Source organism: Bubalus kerabau, chromosome 17, assembly GCF_029407905.1.
Source record: "Bubalus kerabau isolate K-KA32 ecotype Philippines breed swamp buffalo chromosome 17, PCC_UOA_SB_1v2, whole genome shotgun sequence".
Taxonomy (NCBI): domain Eukaryota; kingdom Metazoa; phylum Chordata; class Mammalia; order Artiodactyla; family Bovidae; genus Bubalus; species Bubalus kerabau.
This window is the reverse complement of record NC_073640.1, coordinates 45735769-45749821: the sequence shown is the minus strand read 5'-3', so window position 1 is coordinate 45749821 and position 14053 is coordinate 45735769.

Sequence of the window (14053 nt, the reverse complement as noted above, 5' to 3'; positions counted from 1 at the left end):
GGATGGGAAAGGAGCTCTGTCTTCTTCTCAAGTCTGGAATGGGAAGTTGCTAACTTAGCTCAGTGGTTGTGGTCCAGCAGGCTCCTGAGATCGTGGGAGGAGAAGCGTGCGGAGAAATCCTGTGGGCCCGGGTCCTAGCCTGGCCTCTGCCTCTTAGCCATTTCCTTTCCCATAGAAGGAAAGCTGGGTCAGATTTTTAAGATTACTTTTCCTGTGGAACCTCTTCATTCCCCTCTCCTCTCCCCACTCCCTGTGTTGTCTGCCTATTACAACTCTCAGGCTCAGCCCTGGAACACAGTTTTCTTATGGACCTCCAAGATCTTAGTCCAACCTGAGCTGGAGAGGGAGTAGGTGCTTCAAAAACCTTCATTATCAAGGAGAACTCGCTATCCTGAAATTGTGCACTCGCCTTCTTTTCCTTTTCTCCAAGAGGCATCCTCCCTGCACCCCACTACAGCTGTTGTTGGTGTGAGGGCCTGGCTCCCCGGCCAAGGTGGTTGGACTTCAAGGCACCATTCATTATGCCAGTCCACAGCTAAAGATGTTTGCTGAGATGGTAGGCACCTGAGAGGAGCATCTGGCTCAAGCTGGGCTCCCTTTTCTGGGAATCTTTGTTTAAAAGCTTTGGTCTTAAAAACAAAATCAAAACAAAACCTTGGTCTTCGTTCCTTGTGTTTAAGGGGAAGTGAAGATGAATTCAGCATTTGAGACCCCAGTAAGGACAGAAGCTGTCTCACACCTTGCTCAAAAAGGATCCCTTTTCAGGCTACAAAAGAAGAGGATTTGGAGTAGAATTTGAGGGGACTCACACGGCAAAGGGACAAAACCCCACGTCCAAGGAGTTTTCACTGAAAGAAGTGTAGACTCCCAAACTATGTTGACACAGGCTTTCTGAGCAAAAGGAATTGGAAAAAGGAAATTACCAGCACATATAGGATGAGCAAAATGATTCTCAGCTAAAGATCTTGGAGGAAAAGAACTCTTTTTCTCATGTTGAGAATAAAGGCTTCCTGAAAAAGTGCCAGAATGGAAGGTGGAGGGGAGGGGGGGGCAGTGGTTATCTCCATCAGGGATTACAGACTCAGGTGTCTGCCCAGGCCAGAGCCAGGGTTGGCAGGGAATGAGTCCACCCCGAACCACCCTTCTTGTCTTTGCTTGGCTGAACCATGCCAGAACGGTTGGAGGGGAATTAATTGCAGGAGGAAAGAGCAGGCCCAGGTTAGTCTGTATGTGTCCTTGGAGACATATGTATATATATCTCTGCCATACAGGCCCCTGCTACCCCTCCCTCCAAAGATTTTACTCTTTGTGTTTGCGTGTCCCCATCTTCCAAGAGCTGCCAGTCAACCTAACCTAGAGTGGAGCCATCTGGGCAGCTGAGTTTCCCCCTTTTTCTTTCTTTCTTATCTTTTCTTTTAACAGCATTTAAAAGTAGTTCAGTTCAGTCGTTCAGTCATGTCTGACTCTTTGGGATCCCATGGACTGTAGCATACCAGACTTCCCTGTCCATCACCAACTCCCAGAGCTTGCTCAAAAAGTAGTTTATTAGATTTTTTTTTTTTCCTTTTTAGGCTGTGCCATGCAATATTCAGGATCTTAGTTCCCCAACCAGGGATGGATCCTGTGCCCCCTGCTCAGTCTTAACCACTGGACTGCCAGGGATGCCCCTACATCAGGGTTTTCTTTACTTGCCCTGTCAAGAATTTATGCATATTTTACATCCATACTTCCTTGCTCCTCACTCCCTATGCACCCCCTCACACCCACACACACACCCCTGACCATATTGTAACATCTCCCAGGGCAAGGATCAGATCAGATCAGATCAGATCAGTTGCTCAGTCGTGTCCGACTCTGCGACCCCATGAATTGCAGCACGCCAGGCCTCCCTGTCCATCACCAACTCCCGGAGGTCACTGAGACTCACGTCCATCGAGTCAGTGATGCCATCCAGCCATCTCATCCTCTGCCGTCCCCTTCTATTCCTCTCGGTACCCAGGACTGGGCAGTACAGCCAGGGCTCATGTGTCTCTCTTTGCTGGTGGACTGTTGAGGTCAGTGCATGTTTGACCTCAGACGTTTTGCAGGCCTGGGATTCTCATTGTGAAGGTCACCCAAGACGAACTAGAAATTGTTTTAAACATATTGCCCTGAATGTGAAGCAGACACATGGGGTCTGAATAGTCAAGAGGCAGCTGGAGCTCTAGGCTTCCAGATCTGGCTAAATTAGAGAGTTAAATGATGTACTGAAACACAGGAATATTCTGCTTTTACTGTTCAGAGCTCCCCGTCCCCTGTTATTTGTTTTACACATTTCCCCCATTAGAAAATGAAGCATAGCAATTAGAAGACAACTCGCATGTTCTGTATTCAGGGGTTTTCGCATATCTATTTGGTAATTTTGTATCTGCAGCAGCTTGGGCAGAGCATCCTTAAAGAGCCCTGTTTGGATTTGTCTGGATAATGTTTCCCAGTTCAGAGTAACTGCTAGAGCAGTAAGAAAATGCTTGGCAGAACTCAGCTCCATTAGCTTTGCTGTTCACACCTGCGGTGCTTCTCCACCCAGGCGTGGGGTTAACATAAGCACCTGATATTTGCAAGGACGCGTTAGGAAAAAAGAGAAGAAAAAAAAAAAAATCAAGATGCCTAATCAGAAATTACCTTACTCGTAGTAAAACCTAAATTCATGAGAATTTATAAAAATAGATTTCTTTTAAATGCCGGAGAAGAGATTTAGAAGCAGTTTGGCAGATTGGGATGCATGGGACCGACCTGCGCCAGGTTCTTCTTAGGTTAATAAATATTCATTTTGTTTTTTTGGGGGGGATTCCAAGTACAAGACAGAGGGTCCTTGTTGTAGGAGTCAGATCTATTTCTACAGCAAGAATTTCAGATTCTTTAGTATCAGGTATTCTTTTCTAAAAACGTAACTCTTTCCTAACAAGTCAAACCTCCAGTGGGAAATGCTCTAGGAGAGGGATTCAGCCACCGCCTTTCCTTCCTGCGTGCAGCTAAGCAAAGCCAGGTCTGAGCACCATGCTTTCCATGCTCTCTCCCCTCTCAGTAACCTTTTTTTTTTTTTTGACACACAGAAAAAGCTTCATTCAATATTGATAGTGTTTCAATACGTTAAAATCAACAGCACGTCAGGAATCTTATATAAAATGTGTACAGATGGCATATTTTTTCCTGGTTTCATCTTTTTTGACCAGAAGGGTCCATTTTTAAAGGGATTTCTCCTCCCTTGAAACCTGTAGCCCGTCTAGTTCTCACAGAATGCAGGTCCAATTGGTACTGAAATGGTTCCTCCCAAGATGTCTGTGAAGGTGTTATTATTAGTAGTACCATCTATTTTCTGTGAGTGCTCAATTTAGCAAATTTGGGATCTTGAAAAAAACCTTAAAATAATTTTTCTTCATCTGAGAAACAAGAGAGTAACATTGTCCGTAAGAGGTAAAAATAGATGCCTTGTCATTCTAACAAATATTTTAAAGCAAACCAGAAGATATATTCCAAATATGTTTCACTGAAATTTATTTGAAAGACAAAGAGAGAAAGAGAGAGAGAGAAAGAGAATGAGAGAGACTCAGTTTTAGTTGCAGCTGTTCCCAAAGAGTTTGGGAACAAGTATTCTTCCTTTCCTTCGCATGATTTCGATAAAATTAGGTCAAAGAAATGTTCATTTGGAAACAGTGCTTTGTCATATTATCTACAACACATGTCTAGCAAATTTATGAATCCAGCGTTCATCGCCATGAAGTTCCCAATCCTAATGAATGGTTTAGACAGCATTGTCATCAATTTTCCGCAGGTGCAGCTGAGGCAATCACTCACTTCAATCAAAAGCCTCCGTCAACTTGCGTGGCGTTGTCATTTTTTACACTCGGATTGCTGAAATTAACAAAAACGATCACTCCCAGAATGGCTTGACACCCCTCCCGCCTGTGGGTGGCGCTTTTGAGCAGCGCTTCGCTGCTAGCCGAGCAGCAGATTTTGAAAGCATTTTTTTTTTTTTAACTTTATACTAACATAATATTTCTTTTGTGATATTATGGAGATAAAATTGCACTGTGTGTTTTAACATACAACCACCTCTTAAGGCAAAAAAGTAAATTCATGTAAATGAGTTGGAGAAAGTGATAAGATTGGTTGGTGGGTGAGTCGCAAAGGTGGGGACATGGATGCTGCAGAGCAAGGCTCTGATGGCCACCAGGGAGGTCGTCAGGTTCCAGACTTCCTTGTCCCTTCCCCTGTGAGGCCACATAGCAGATGGCAGGTTGGGCTCTGAACTTTGGAAGCTGTTGCTTTAAGAGTTAAGATCGAAAAACCAGGCCACCTGGTTTCTTTCACCTTGTATTTCCTCTGAGTGTACCGTTCACTTGCTTCCAAGTCTCTGGAAATCTTCTCCAGGGAAGGCTTTATCGATATCAGGAGAGGCACGTCTTATCACTATATGTGGGTGATGAGAATTATATTCTTACCTTTACAGCGAGTGAGCTGCTTCTCCTCCAAGGGGTAAAGGCACCTTCACATCCTCTCACTTACCTTAAAAGACTTCACAAAAGATCCGAAGAAGGAAAAGCTTTGGCTTTTTATATCGCTGAAAAATAACCTTGTTTCCAGAACTCCATAGTCCAAAAAGGATTTCAATAGTTCCAGCAATACAAAGAGAAAGCTGCGAGAAAAACTCTGCATATGCCAAAGATGAACACGGCTGTCTTTATCCTGAGAACACGACCAGGTGCCTTCTAAATCTTTAAAATATATGGACAGACAGAAAGCACTTAGCATCCATTCCTCCATGATGAATAGAGTTAACCTTTGTAGTTTGCCAAAAGTCAGTAAGTTTTTCTTTCCCATTTGTTTCAGCAGAATCAGGAGTAGAAATGCAGGTGGGACCAGATAAACTCACATTGTCTTGGCCTTTTTTGCTTACCTGCTGCAGCCAGACTGCTTATAGCAGCGGGTAAGAAAGATGTGCTAATATTAACTCATTTAAACGAGTGGGTTACTTTTATTGACAGAAGTGCTTGAATGTATTAAACTGGTGGGGAAAATACTGAGGTGTCTTTCCTTTGTGGGTATGAGGAACGGTCAGTTACCCCAACGTTTCTGTGGTTGCATTTCAAAATCCACGGGGTTTCTGAGGAATGCAAATTGCAAGCCTAGAATAAAAATGTACTTTTTAATAAATAGTTGTGTCACTTTGCAAACGGCTTTGATGCAGGATTCCTGCCTGCATCTTTGTCATCCATACTTGCGTTTACGATCCCTTCCCTCAGAGAGCAATTAGGAACCGGAGTTCCAGCTAATATTTGAAACTCCACGTGTGTCTGCAGCCAAAGGGGAAAAAGGGGCTGTGATCATCTGTACCTAGAGAAAAGCGTTCTAACAGCGCCCACCTTCTAGACACTCGATAAGAAATGCAGTTGGGGGAGCCTGAAGCGTCTTGAGGGGGTGGCTTTTCTGCTGAGGAATGAAGATGGCCACCCAGTAGCCAGCCGGGCTTGCTGGAGGAAATCTACGTTTTGGTTCGCTTCCGTGGAGTTTGAAGTTAAATGGTCCTGTCTGCTGCTTCTCTTGTTTGTGTCACTTGGTCAAGATCCCTTGAAATACACCATTACAGTTTCCCTTTAGTTATTACAGCAGAACTACGCCAGGCAGCGTGCATTTCGGCCTCCTCTAATTTCCTGGGAGTGCCTGTGGACTAGATCTTTTCTTTTGCTTTTATTACCAAAATATAAAAACATTTGACTTGCCATCACTCTTCATGCAACTGTAGATGTTGGAATAAAAGGGGAAGTTGAAATAGAGTGTCCATAAATCAAACAAATGGATGCAGGGGAAAGAATCAACAGCACATATAGTCAAAAATATGTATCGTCTTAAAGGAGATGCTTTGTGTTGCCTGTGTGTTTTAATATCATGCTCTCCATTAGGCTGTTCTCTGTTTTACAGAGAAGGCAAATATTTCCATTTTTGATTTTTTTTTTCTTTCTCTTCCAATCCAAATGACAATTTCTTTGTAGTTGTTGTTATTTTCTTGCTAAAAGGAAGGGAACTAACATGGTTTTTTTCCCCCATGAATATATGTGGTGGAAAAAAAACGCAGCGTGTTTTGACTAAGCATGCAAAATGTTTTATTAATCAGAGCACCAGAGTAGAAATGAAAGCACTACGTCTTTAAAAGTGCCTGGGCGTCCAGGTACGCAGGGAGATCCGTAAAACCGTTGACCAAGCACAATATACGTAGACAAATGTCTTCTCATTGTGTGATGCGTGAAGGCCATGATAGATGGCTTCTAACAACAAAGCGTGGCCACCGAGACAAAATTAGTGTTGTTTTAATTACCAGTGTCTGTAATGTTATCTATCCATAACTGCCTGAAATAGACCGTCACCAAGGGTCAGCGGGCGACCTGAGCTGGTACTTCCAACACACGGCTCTTATCGGCTCCCCAGTCACAGCACCGTGCTTAAAAAAAAAAAAGTTTAATGCTTCCCTCGCAACATTTACTTATAGCGAAAAAATTGTTTCTTGTTTAAGGGAAGTGCCTTTATCTTTTTCTTTCAAAGCGAGGAAAACAAGCAGATCTTATTAAATGCTATTTGGAGGTCAGAGTAATGGGCAGAAAATGGAACTGGCCTTGACATTCTTCAACGAAAGTTTACACTCTCGGAGCGGTGTTTTTTGTCAGTCACAAATAGCATTATGACACTAATAGGAAGGAAGATTCTTTATTTTTGAAACCTCCTTGAGCTGAGATGGGCCGCTCTTCAGACGTTAGTAAGTGTGTATATTGTGAAGATGAAGTATCCCTTACTTTCTGAGCTTGCGGGAGATGAAAGATAGGCCAGCTTTTGAAAATGGCCTGCGTGGCACATGCTATAAATGAGCAGGGAAAGCAATCGAGCTAATAGATTACAGTAATTATCCAATCTTTGGCTAGTTTGTATTGGCAAACTATAAATACAGTACACATTAGAACAAGGTGCTTACAGAATGTACATGAAAGGTCATTGTAATTTGCAAGTCGCTAGTCATTAGAATATGCTAAAAACCATTGCTTCAGGGCTCAGATTTTAATGATGAATACATTGATTATTAAGTAGCAGAGGAAAAATGTACAAGAGCTGCTGTGGTGTGATGATAGGTCGCTTTATTTTGGGAAGGAAATCAACTCAGCTTCAGAATGCATGCATTGAGGAATATAATTGCAGCGAGGAAAATTCCTCAGAGGAGCTTGGCACATATTAAAAGCAAAAACTTGAGACATGTTTGTGATAAGATTACTAATAAATCTCTGGTAAGTCTTAGACTCCTGACAATAATACAGCAACAGAGTACTTCATCTTCTCCAAGCTTTAGAATTTAAGATCAGTCACAAACAATCTAAATTACGACTGATGCTAGGCAGATGCAGTACTGGACGATGCTGCTCGTCATAAATCTCTCGTTCCTTATATGCAAATTAAACTCCATTTTAAAAGATAATTTTTCACATGGTGATCGCCTTTATTTGCGAAATGCTGGTGATTTTTAATGGGGAGAGGAAAAGGCCAGGCTCCAGATCTGGGAAGGATCTTGTGCAAGAGGGGCGTCCGGACGCCTTCTGCCGCCGACTTTGGAGAGAAGTTAGGAATCACGTGGCCGTCAGGGTTCCCTGGTTCCATCTATGCTGCGAGGCTCTCTGACCTTTTCCAGCAGAGCCAGGTGCCCATTCCTGTTCTTTCTGGAATGGGAAGATATTCTCTGATAGTCCCCCCCGCAGCCCCCGCACCCCGCCCCCCCATGTCAGCTCCCGGGTGCTAACTGCCCTGACTCTTAGGGTTTGTTTGTTTGCATTTTAGAGGTAAAGCAGCTTACATCTGTGTCCTGAGGGCGAAGAGCTTGTTTCTCCTCATCCCTGCCTGTCCCCTTGAAATGTTTGTCTCTCAAGCACTGAGTTTTTATTGTGGGGCTGTTGGTGGGAAACTTGGAAAGAATGAAGAGAGTTTTAAAAGAGCAGCACGGGCTTGCTTGCCTTTTCTGAAATTTATCATTCCTCTGCTGTGTCAGCCATCAGCGCCCGGGGTCTCTGGGAAATATTTGGCTTTGGGTGGAACCATGGGGCCGGGACAGCTGGGGCCCTCCTGGGTACATGGATGTTGGCTGCCACCGATCTGCCAAAAGAGCCAAGCCAGGGGATTCTCACAGCCCACAGCCCCCCACCCCCCCACCCTCTGGGGCAGCCTGGCAGTGGATTGCCTGGGACGTTTTCACTCTTCATGGGCCTCTAAAGAAACATCAGGACCGAGGGCCAATGTGGCCAGTGGGTTCCCTTCTGTGGGCAGCGGCACCAGATTGGAAATCTGGGTTCCATCAGAGGCTTGGCGAGTGCCTGCTTTTCCCTGGTGCTCAGGGCCTGAGGCTCCTACTTATTTTGGGATGGTTTCTTGATTCTGTAGTGTAATGGCAGGTCTCAAGGAAGTGTGAAGTCTGTGCTTCTCTTTGTCTGTCATTCCACCCCCACAGACTCCACAAACACACACACGTGCGCACACACACACTTCAAGTTAATGGACTTAAAACCCAAGTGCTTGTTGATCAGTGCCAGTAAAATCCTTTCCAGGGGAAGGGACCTGCAGTTCCTCAGGGATGATGCCATGAGAATTAGGTGGTGCCGCACTTCCTGTTGGGTCCTGTATAGCCAGTGATTTCATCAGCCTGAGCATTAAGCGGCAATGCTGCACAAGGGTAAGAATATAAATATGCTTTACAATGCTCAGCTTCCTATCGTAAGAATACTTCCTGAGTGGATGTAAATTTACAACAGGTGCTTATCAAATGCGAAAATGCTTGCAAATCAGAAACAAACTTTAGGGTTGTGAACATATTTCAGTGATGGCTCTGGTAAGGGCTGTGCTCCACGCCAAGCGATAATGTTGTTCCTCTTTAGTTTCTACATGAAGTGTCTTTCCATGGTTTACCACAGGGGAAATGATGGTGGCTGAGCCTCAGATTCTGCTGTTAAGATGCAGATTTATTTAATAAAATCCATATTTACCACTAGGGCACACATACAGCCAGTATGCCCTAAATTCACAAGAGAGATCTTTTCCTTTCAGAAGAACTAATATTTTCCTTAATTGCATGTTTCTACCAGAAGGCAAGCATCTTCTACCCATCTTTGCAGAGTCATGATAGAAACAGTTTTTAACTGTCTCTTTCTTGATGACTGAAATGTGCTGTATCCAGAAAGCAAGGGAAGGGGATCACTTCTTTGGCTGGTTGGCCTGCTCGAAACACTCAATTCCTCAGAATAATTGGGTCTGGTTTGCAGACTCTGAATTGCACTTTTTCTTGCAGCTTTAAAATAGTCCCCACCCCCTTGCCCCCCAAATCTTTAAGGTTTGCTCGCAAGATGTACTTGTTGTGCAGGCAGTAATTAGCCTGTTACAGAGATATTAATTAACATGTTGGAAATGTTTTCTTTATTAATGAGAAATTCACACATTCTATTTAAATTAATTTGTATAGTTTAAAATTAATTTATCGTGGCCTTTGATGACCTCAAATCTACTAAGACAAAACTGGAGTATTGTACTAACTGTTAAACCATTCATTAAACATTTTATGCAAATAGTGTTTGTTTATAAACAAATTAACTGCAAGGATTTTCAAAACAGGTGCTGTGTTGTGAATGCGTACTAAATGATGTGGTACTGAAAGAATTAATTAGACCTTCAGATGTAATTAGTTGCAATAATTTGCGTGATTAGCGGCTTGGTTAAGAAGTAAGACACACACATTGTAATGCATGGGAGAATCACTGCAGTGGTTTTGTCTTTCGTAGGGTGAGGATAAGCCTTCTCCATGTTTAGGAAATTTTTCAAAAAAATTGCTGACATAGCTGGAGTTAATTGCCAAGTGTCCTGTGGGGGAGAACGTGGTGGTGGTTGTTTTTTCTCCCTCTTTCTCCCTTGGCTTCTTCCCGGGTGTAGCCATCGGCTGCACGGCTGTTTGTTTGCACCTTTATGAATTTTTAAAAGAGAAAGTTGTTAACCCCAGATCTTTGCATCCCCAGAGGAAATGACGACACTTAACACTTTGAGGGTTAAAAGACAGAACGCAATTATTATAAGGAAAAGGAAACATGTCCCGCATTTCAAGATGGGTTGTTATCGCTCAGGGAATAGCTGCAGTCATTTTTTTGACGTCGCAGTGGAAGTGTCTTGCCTCTTCTTGGCAGAAGATGGGCGGCCACGGTGAGCAGTTTCATCTGATGAGCTGCGGAAACCGGGACTCGTCACTGCCGATGCTTTGTTTACATGATGCTGGCGTTCTGGGGGCAAGGGCACCAAGATGCCTGGACCACAGTATTCAGCTAAATTATTCTCTAGGGCCATGTTGCTGGGACATGGTTCTCCAAGTTTTGGGGACCTGCAGACCCCTGCCTTTTCTGCTGGGGGGCTTTATGGCATGATCTAGCTTTGGAGAATCCTGGTGAAAAACAGATCATAATTATTTTATTCATTCATTCAAAGATATCCTTTGAGTATTCTGGGGACACAGTAGTGATTGATACAGATAAGATTATTTTCTGATGGTTCTTGGTGTAGGGCAGAGACAAACATGATATTTCAGTTAATTTCAGTGATGAGGAAATACGAAGAAAATAAAACACGATAATCCAATGGAAAGTGACCCAGGGCAGTGAAGAGGGACAAAGTCTATACAAGTTTTCAGAGTTTTTAAGTGGGTCCCAGTTCCTTCAATTTCTTTCCAATCTATTTTAATATGAAACTGCTTTGATTGTAATACATGTGAATTTCTTTATGTGTGGCTGTATTAAATGACACAATATACCCATAGATAACTACTGTGGGACCTGCTGGCGAAGTAGGTGCTCACTAAAGGACTTCTGAATGTGAATCTGAATCTTGCTTGATCAGACGCCTGTGGACACGGTTGGGATTTTGACAAGCTCTAGAGAGGAACTGGGATGGTGCTCCTCACTCAAGCATGCAGTTCCTTTTGCAGCCCCTCTGAGCAGCTGTTACTCTATGTCCTTCCATAGGCAATGGTGGCCTCCCCTGCTGAAGAGACAGGGTCGAGGTAGCAGGTGATTGGTGACGGGGCGCCTGAGGTCTACATAAGCCTGTTAGTTAAACGTGTGTGTGTCTGTGTGTGCGACAGGCCTTCCTCTTCCTGAAGCCTGGTAAATGACAGCAAGACTTGAAAGGCTTGTGTTTCACAATTTACTAAAGGCTCCTTTACCAAGCGTTTGTTAGCTCCCCCACGACCTTGCTGAATGACCTCTGGAAGGGCTGGGATGATATCTGTGTTCCCTTCTGACTCAAGAGATCAGCGATTCTACTCGACCTGGGAGAGATGGAGGGTTTAGAGATGAAAACTTGTGAGTTTCCAGAGGACCAGAGCTTTCTCTCCTCTGAGTTTCTTGCTGGTGTTTGATTCTGTTCATCCTCATTTTCAGCTGATGTTTGCCAAGCAGTCTTTAAAATAGGCCCTTTTTGGACGATGTTTGAACTTGAGCAAAATTAACATTTGCGTGTCATCAGTAGCTGCAGTGCATCATTCTGGGCAGTGAAGGATGAAAAGTCAAAGAATGTGGGCCGCTTGATTAAAATGAACAATCAGGGCAAGTTCTGAAAGATGGATACGGAGAGCCGGCCTGTTAATTTATGTGGACTCGATTCCAATTGCAAAGGGACATTTTTTTCCCCTTTGAAACTTTTAAGAAATTAGGTTTTAAAGCTGAACCGGTGCACCACTCAACTTAAAATAGAAGAGAATTTGATTTTATGCGGTGCCTTTCCCATCCTGGCACTCTCTAATATTGCATATCAAGAGCTCCTGACTGTAGACTGGCGGGGAGGCGGTGCTGGTTTGAATGACTTCTGAGAAGGTGATGAACAACACAGCCCTTTGGCTCAGCACTTGGAGAAGCACTTCCTGTGAGGTTCTAAAGCATCTCTTCTCTGGACTTCTGTCCCTTCCTTGAACTATGATCACAAATACCATCCCATCTGGCAAGATTCAACTTGAATGTGGTCTCCCCCACTCCCACCCAGGTATCATTAGTAGTTTACCCCCCTGAAATAACCTCTATAGTAGCATTTCTATATGAATTGTGATCCGTTTGTGTGTGTCCTTGTGAAAGTAGTTGGCCTTTGTAGTAGAGCACCTGTACCGTACCCGTGCAATGGAATCACTCACAAGATTATTTATGATCAAAAGAGAGAACGCAAACCAAATGCCCGCAAGGCAGGCTTCTGACAAAAGTCAGTGTTGCTCCCTTCCTCTTTCTGCTTCTGCATGGGGAGGAGGGCAGATTGGCAGGCCACAGATGAATGAAATCCATCAGTCTCTCAAACTTGCCTTCAAGTCTTTCTCTCCCAGGCTGGAGGAGGTCTTGGTGACTCATTATGGATGATTCTGTAGGTCACATATTCTTGACATCACCTCTAAGGGCAATAGGTATTGACTTTTGAGAACACACTCAATTTTTTTAAAAATCCTTTTTATTTTGTATTGGAATATAGCTGATTAACAATGTTGTGATAGTTTCAGGTGAACAGTGAAGGGACTCAGCCATACGTATACATGTATCCATTCTCCCCCAAACTCCCCTCCCATCTAGGCTGCCACGTAATGTTGAGCAGAGTTCCCTGTGCTGTACAGTAGGGCCTTGTTGGTTCTCCATTTTAAATATAGCAGGGTAAGGACACACTCCTTGCAAGTGTGTGTGGATCTGCAAGGAGATCCAACCAGTCCATCCTAAAGGAGATCAGTCCTGGGTGTTCACTGGAAGGACTGATGCTAAAGCTGAAACTCCAATACTTTGGCCACCTCATGCGAAGAGTTGACTCATTGGAAAAGACCCTGATGCTGGGAGGGATTGGGGGCAGGAGGAGAAGGGGACGACAGGGGATGAGATGGCTGGATGGCATCGCCGACTCGATGGACGTGAGTTTGAGTGAATTCCGGGAGTTGGTGATGGACAGGGAGGCCTGGCGCGTTGCGATTCATGGGGTCGCAAAGAGTCGGACATGACTGAGCGACCAAACTGAACTGAAGGACACACTCATTGTTCACATGCTACCTGGGAAGACCCAAATCACAACATAATTGTTCTCCTTACTGGTTTATTATGTCTCTTTTCTGAACCTTAGTTTCTCCCACTGCAGAACAGTTCTCATGTGTTAAGAGTTTCTTCCCACTCAGATACTTTCAGAGCCTATATTTGGTCTTGAAGCAATTATAGAACCTGGGGATAAATTAGCCTAAGGTATTTCCTTTGCCCTTCTTACGTCCTCTTTAATTTTGGGTTGTGCATTTATTTTTGGGTCTTTTTCTTTCCCTCTTTTCAGTGTGATGTATGGAAAATAAAAGAGACCTTGTAAAATTACACTTGGATTTAAGCAGAATTCTATGAAATGTGTGCTTAAGCATTTTGGGGGTAAAAAAGAATTGAAAACGGGATATTCTCTTAGACTTAAGTATCTGGAACTGGAAATACGTTGCAAGGAAGAAGGAAGTAAGTATCCAGAGAATTCCAGTGCATCCTTTAGGGTTTGGCTCCCTAGGACCCAGAAATGGTGCCTTTTTAGTGGGAGGGCTTGGGTGATGTTAAAAACGAGGAAATGATCTGAACAACTACAATGATTAATACTAACACTCGTCTTCAAAGAGCCATGAGCTCTTTAGTATCTATGAAATATATGAGGCTTCAGTTGAAGTTTTTATCTGAGAGATGTATCTGGGGCTCTATTTCATCTTCACTCAGCTGAAGGCAACCTTGAGGGCTGCATGGAAGGAGGGGGAGATGGGTGGAGACAATTCTGAGGATAGAGAAGCAATATTCTTGCAGAGGTGTCTTGGAAAGCTTGGTGTCCTGTGTTGGCTCATGGAAAAATTCAGCAGGTGAGACCATCATCTTGAATGGTGTCAGAACTGGGTGTTACATCCACCTAGACCCCTTAATTGACCGACCAAACTCTCTGGGTCTTAATTTGCATATAGATCATGAAAGAAAGACAAACTCTACCT